Raw genomic sequence first — 6,884 nt, 5'->3', positions numbered from 1 at the left:
ATGTGGGTTGTCCCCAGCATGTTCTCTCTACATCGGTGATGGTAATGATCATGATGCATTGTTGCTAAATTTTATTTGGAGCAGATTTTTATTGCAAGGATGTGTTTATATCTCCAACCTTGGTAGCCGTGACAATCAAATCTCGTAACTTGGGAAGGAACAAATTATGTTGGCCTTGAGGGATGTTTGATTTACGCATCATGATGGCTTTGAACTCGATTTCTTGCCTCCTGGTTCTTCATTCATTGTAACCAGTGATGGAGGACCCAGTAGGGCAAGGGTTGGCAGCCCCCCTACCTTGATTTGTCCGGTGCAGGGCGGGGTGCAAGGCGGCGCATCGGCGCGGCGGCATTGCCGGTGGCGAGTGACAAAAGCCCACCCTACCTCAACTTCTGTCCGTCTTCCGCCACTGATTGTAACGTTTCATCATGTGCTATTTTCGCTAATGCACATGTAGTGAATCATTTTCTATGGGACACCCATTAGTTATGCCCAAGGCCAAGTGTCTCATCTCCCGTCGTGTGTTGATTTTTGAATTCCTATTGTTGTTTCGCCTCTAGCTCTGCAAGATAATATTCTGTTGTGTTTCCGTTTTGTGTAAACGGAAATGGGGATGCCTTGTTCGAGCAATGTTGCTTTATCTTTTTTTTTTGAGAAAAATGTTGCTTTATCTTTGTAACAGCTTTTTATCTCAACCAAGTAGTAGATCAAGCGATCGCGCTTGTTTATCTTTGAGGCAGCTTGTTGTGATTTCAGTAATCGAATTACACTTTTAGTTTGAGATAGCTTGTTGGTAGTGAATAAAGCTTCCGCAGAAGTAGTGCTGGTTTCTTGTTTTTTGCTTCTTCTTGGACTGCTGCTGTGCTGCAACTGAGCTGAAGTCTATGTATCGTGGATGAGGACATGCAGTTACTGGCTGGTTATTATTTGTAGGTTTTGTATTATTCATTTATGTATCGCAAGCAAGAGAACTGGTATGGTGGCACATAACGTACAGTCAGCTTAATTTATTTTCGCAACTGCATGGTGTTGTGACTATCTATAATGCTTGATGCTTGAACATTTTGTCTTTCATTGCTTCATTTAATTTATCTTTTTCCCAACAGGCATACATTTCTGTTGCACTGTACAAAAAATGATTTGCATGGGTATGAGTTGTCATGTGGGAGGCTCTCTTTCTCAAGCGAAAGCTTCTAAGGGACAAGGATGAAGTTTTCACGCCTCAAGGGCCTTAGAGAGCAAAGGAATTGTCCAATGGACAGCCTGTGGGCTTTGGTGCCCTAACAGATTATCTTGAAAAAATTCTTTGGCGAACTCTTCAAATGCAAACAATCAAACTTGGGTGACTACACTTTGAACATTAAAATTTCTCTGAAAATAATGGTTATTACCAATTAGTAACACTAAACTTAATATAAGTTTTCCTTCATATTTTAACAGTTGGTTATATTTCTATCTCACTGTACAAAAAGTTCAAACCATAAGTAAGTAAGTACAAATAACTTGACCCAGTTAATATGTCAACGTAAGTATGATGTGCATAATATAGAGGACGGAGCCAAGGTAGAATTCATTGTATATTATGGGTTTGATGACGGGGCTGAGTAGACCATCTTTCACCATAAGCGGAAATGAGGATCCATGGACGGGAAGTGCCGAAGGGTTAAATGTTCAAAATGACATTGCTGAGGATAACAACATCGCGAAGTGACATGTTTACACTTTGATGTATTAGAGGAGTAGTGTTATGTGAACGTCAAAGTGTAGTAGAATGGATCTATTAGATGCATATATCAGGTTATATTGGCAAAAGATGTTGTAAGAGATGTTCATGTCTATGTGTGTGTGATGAATGAGAATGCAATGTTTATATGTGCATCTTGTGTATTTCGTGTGTAATATTATACGCAAGCAGTACTTGAGATACAGCAGGGCAAAAGAAGGTCACTGATGGCACTATGACTAATGCCGTGTTGATAGTTACCATGGACAGGTCAGTCGGTTAGTGGTATAACACATCACTGACCGGCCACATAGCCATACAAGTCATCACTGACCTGGAGGCTCTAACGGGCCAGATGCACGTCAGTGATGATATAAATTGTCTGGTCAGTGCTATTCCAATCTAGAGTATATAGCAATGGTAAATGCAGAATATTCTTTGTGTCCGTGATGGTGATGATCTTTATGTATGGCTACTAAATCTTGTTTGCAGCAAATGTTCTTCTCTAAAGATTTCTAAGAATCTCTAAACTTTAGTAATTGTGAGTCAATGAATTCCTAACTTCGTCGCATGACAATTTTAATTTGAGCATGATAATTTGGACTCAACTTTATGCCTCTGTCTTTGTGCTGGGTCATAATGTTGTTCATCTTTGGTCGAGCTTTGTGTTGTCTGAACTTTATACCTTGTGTGCCTAAACTGAGTATCGAAGCTACAGATAGGCTAATTTCTTTCTCTACAATGCTGGGACATTGTAGAAAAGAGAGAGAGAGAGAGAGAGAGAGAGAGAGAGAGAGAGAGAGAGAGAGAGAACGTTTGTTCTCTTTTTTTTTCCTTTTTTTAGAGAGAGAGAGAGAGAAGAGAGATTGAGCTCATTGACGGCCCAGCCCATCTAAAGATCTGGCCAGACCTAAAAAAAAGTTCGCTCGCCGTTTCCGTTTGGTGCACACACCGACACACGCATCGCATAGTCGGAGGCCATCGCCATCACCGCCGCCTCGTCGCCGTCGACTCGCCGTCAGGTATGCACGCACGCTACGCAGCTCGGCCAAATCATTATTCCTTCTTCTCCCCGTCCCCGTTCCCGTACGTAATATCATGGCGTCATATATCTGGCTGGGTAACTACGGATACCCTCCTGCCTGCAACTGCAAGGAACCCTAGGCTAGGAGTGTTAGGATTTAGAGTAGTAGTGAGTAGTCTGCGTGTTGTCTTTCTGCTGGACGATCGCCTGATCTGAAATCCAGGAGATTTTTTACTTAGGGGAAGCCACGATGTCAGGTATTTTCTCATGCAGTAGAACATTATCTAATGTACCACTTATTTCTGATATGATTGCGAGAATTGCACGGTCTTGAGCGATTTAATTTTCTGAGACCTTCCAAGTACTACACTTGGGTTAAGGTTTAGGTTGCATACTTGCATCTGGTTATCAGTATCTCACAATGACATATGTAGCCTGTGCTGATCCAACGGTATCGATATCTTGCTGGTTGGTTTATTGCGCCACTAGAGTTCTGTATGTTCTAATCTACGGTGTCCCTGTGCTGCTTATATCTGCAAATCTGTTCATTTTTCTAATATGTGTCTCTTTTTTTTGCAATGTGTTGCAGAGGTGGAGCTGCAAGAGAAAGGATTGCTATATCCGTGTCTGTGCCATGTCCAACAGACTCCGAGGCTGGGCAGACCTTCCGAGTGGCCTGTTAGACTCTATCATATCTCGGCTCGGCTCCTTCCACGATCTTCTTGCTTTTCAAGCCACTTGCCGCCCTTGGCATGCCGTGCTTTCTTCATGTCCATTCAAATATAACGTGGCAGCGCTCTTCCCACCTCTACTTCTCCAACCTGATGGCTCTCGGTGCTCTCCTCATCCACACTCCGTTAGAAATTTCACGGTGCCCACCCGCCCCTGTCGTGTCACGGATATAGCCAACAAAGGCACCACCTACCAGGGCTTTCAGATTCCCATATTTTGGATTTCTCACGGAGAGAACGCCTCGCCAAGTCCTATGGAAAATTTTTACTTCAGTGGGGCTTCATATGGTCATCTTATATTTTCTAGCAATAAATCATGTACAGTTTTTGATGTGTTCACAGGCGTTACTGTCTCATCTCCACAACTGCCAGTCTTCGATGAAGGCACTAGGCCCATCTATGGTGCACTCACCGCTCCTCTAGCATCAGCTAACTCATATCTCATTATCGAAGTTGGAGCACAAAATCTGTTTTGGCGTGTTGGTAGCCACTCTTGGGTGACACGTTCTCCTTGTTATGCACCAATAAAGCAAATCATCGTCTTCCAAGGGCAAGTATTTGGCATGGATTCTTATTGGGGGCTATTTAAACTGCAGTTGACGCCCCACCAGGTGCTCCACCCCGGCATGAGCGAAGGCATCTCTCCACATGTTGTTGGCCACAGCGCGGTCGAGGCAGACCTTTACATTAGCCCGCCCCCCTCGACGATTATCAAAAGTATAAGGCAGACCTGCAAAACCAAGGTCGCCCAGACCACAAACCTCAAGAACATCTCTGAAATCCAGCATCTGACCTGCTAAACGCGGTGTGTCGGAGAAGTGCTCAAAACTCCACATCGCTTCATTAAAGTCTCCCACAACGACCCACGGCATCCTTTGGAGTCAATAAAATTCATTCTTTGTCGAACAAATAGGATCAAGAACAAGAGATACGTGACACATAGTTACTACCACAAGCCCTCGGCCTCAAAGGTGTACTCCCGCAACACTATAGGAGCACCAAGGGTTGATGAAGAGGTCGAAGACCGAAGATTTCCATTCCAGCAGAGTGTCGAATTAGGGATAAAATAAAAATCACCTCGATACAGGAAGTGGCGGTAGCGTAAAAAAATCTGGCAAAATCACGGGCTGTTTTTTAGGTATATGTAAGCCATCGGGCACCACAGGTCAGATGGGGAGCCCTAGGGTGCCTAGGCGCCTAGGGGGCACCCTCAGGGCCAGGGTACCAACATGGGGCGCCTAGGGGGCCATGGGGGCTCACCCGGTTGGCTAGCTTGGCCCATCTGGCCTCTGTGACTTGAAAATTCTTGTTTTGTTTCAGTTTACCTTGAAAGTTTGTAATACCTATTTTCTCTGAAAACATAAACCCTGACAAGCAGAGATTGGCACGGGGTACTTTATGTATATATGTCAAGTAAGAGAACTCTTGTGGTGGTACATAGCGTACAGTCAGCTTAATTTGTTTTGTGCAACTATCTGTAAGGCTTGGTGGTCACAGCAGATACATACAGAGTTTGACTTTGAAGCAAGGATGCACACATAATATTTATATAAATGCTTAATCTGGTTGTACTATCTACAAGGCGGCAACACCGTGGTCATCATCATCAATTATCCATGTACTATTTCCACAAACAAAATCATCCATATATTATAGCCAAATTGTTTCTACACTGGTACAAACTATTCTCATTTTAGTGGTTAGAATTAATAGTATTTTTGTTTAGGGAATTAAAATCACTAAATGAGAGAAAGGGAGAGGGAGAAGAGGCAGGACACATTTTTATTTCCATGCTCTATTTGTACTCTTTTTTTCTCCTTTTTATGTTTTCTTTCTTTTTTAATTATATGACTTTTTTAAACAGTGAGTATTTTTAAAATTCATGGCCATTTTTAGAATTATGGATGTTCATAAAATTCATGAAAATTTTATAATTATTGAATATTTAAAAATATTTTATAAATTCATGAACATTTTTAAAAATTATTCGAATTTTTGAAGTTCATGAATATTTTTCATATGTGGGAACAATTTTCTAACTTATTAATATTTTGAAATTAGCGAATATTTTGAGGAATTCATGAAAAAATACACCAATATTTTTTTATTTCGTCATTTTTGAAAATTAAGAAGAAGAACTGGCATCTCAAAGAAAAGAAAAAACTGGTAGCTAGCTTTTTTTCCCATGAGCCAGCAGCAAGTATGTACCCATGTACCCTGCGGGTAAAAACCCTATTAGAGTAAGGGTATGGAACAAAAATTTACCCATGGGTACTTAAATGGGAAAATATCATACCCATCGGGTAGAGAGGGTACGGGTATGGGATCATATAACCCATGCCTGCGTACCCATGTACCCATCTAAAATGTTGACAAGTGGGTTTCCGTTAATATCCCAATGTATTATTTTTTTTCCTCCTAATCGCACTAGGTAGAAACTCTAATGTGTAGTCAAATTATCTCTATAATTTATCATGATTTTATGAACTTAAAGTGTATGCCTATGTGTTGTTATTTATGATTATGTGTTGTTGTTTAACATTTTATGTGTCACTTTATATGCAAGTATTTTTGTTTATAAGAATGTGTTGTTGTTACAATATGTTGTTGTACATTGTTGTTTAAAATGTGTTGCTATTAATAATTTATGATTATATACCCTGGTGGGTGACGGGTATGGGAAAAAATTATACCCTTGATGGGTATGGGTATGGGTGATGGGTAAGTTCAGGGTGGACGGGTAAGGGTATGGGGTAGCTCCACCCGTACCCATACGGCCATACCCTGCGGGTGCCATCCCTAGCAGCAACAAAAGCGCGAAATCACTAATTAAGAAGTACTCGTTGCAAAGAACACTCCACTTTCTCAGGTTGCGACAAGTGGCGCACATGCAGTGCGCCACTTGTCGCAACCTGGGAGTTTTCCTTTTTTTTCGTAGATCTATTTATTCAAAATGTTTTATCTCTTAAACCGTGCGTCCAAATCTCGAACCGTTTTCACCATTGAATTCCTCGCGTCGAGATCTTAAAAACTAGGTCCCATGTTGATAGGTTTTGACGAATTTTTTTCACGAAAAAATCGGATGAAAAAAAACCGGGCAAAAAAACCGAACCGGGAGCACGGTTTTTTTCCCTTTCCGAAAGAGGCACGCCCGTGTCTCTCGCGAAATCACAACCGTGCCTCTCGTGAAAGCAAAACCGTGACTCTCGTGGAAGGAAAAATAAAACAGAAAACGCGTTTTTTTTTCGTTTCCGAGAGGCACGGCCGTGACTCTCGCGAAAGCACAACCGTGCCTCTCGCGAAAGCAAAACCGTGACTCTCGCGAAAGAAAAAAAAAAGAAAATGCCTATTTTTTTTCCATTTCCGAGAGGCACGACCGTGACTTTCGCTTAAGCACAACCGTACC

Source organism: Triticum dicoccoides, chromosome 7A (genome assembly GCF_002162155.2).
Source record: "Triticum dicoccoides isolate Atlit2015 ecotype Zavitan chromosome 7A, WEW_v2.0, whole genome shotgun sequence".
In the NCBI taxonomy this organism is placed as follows: Eukaryota; Viridiplantae; Streptophyta; class Magnoliopsida; order Poales; family Poaceae; genus Triticum; species Triticum dicoccoides.
The sequence above is the reverse complement of the archived record's forward strand: the minus strand, read 5'-3'. Positions refer to the sequence as shown.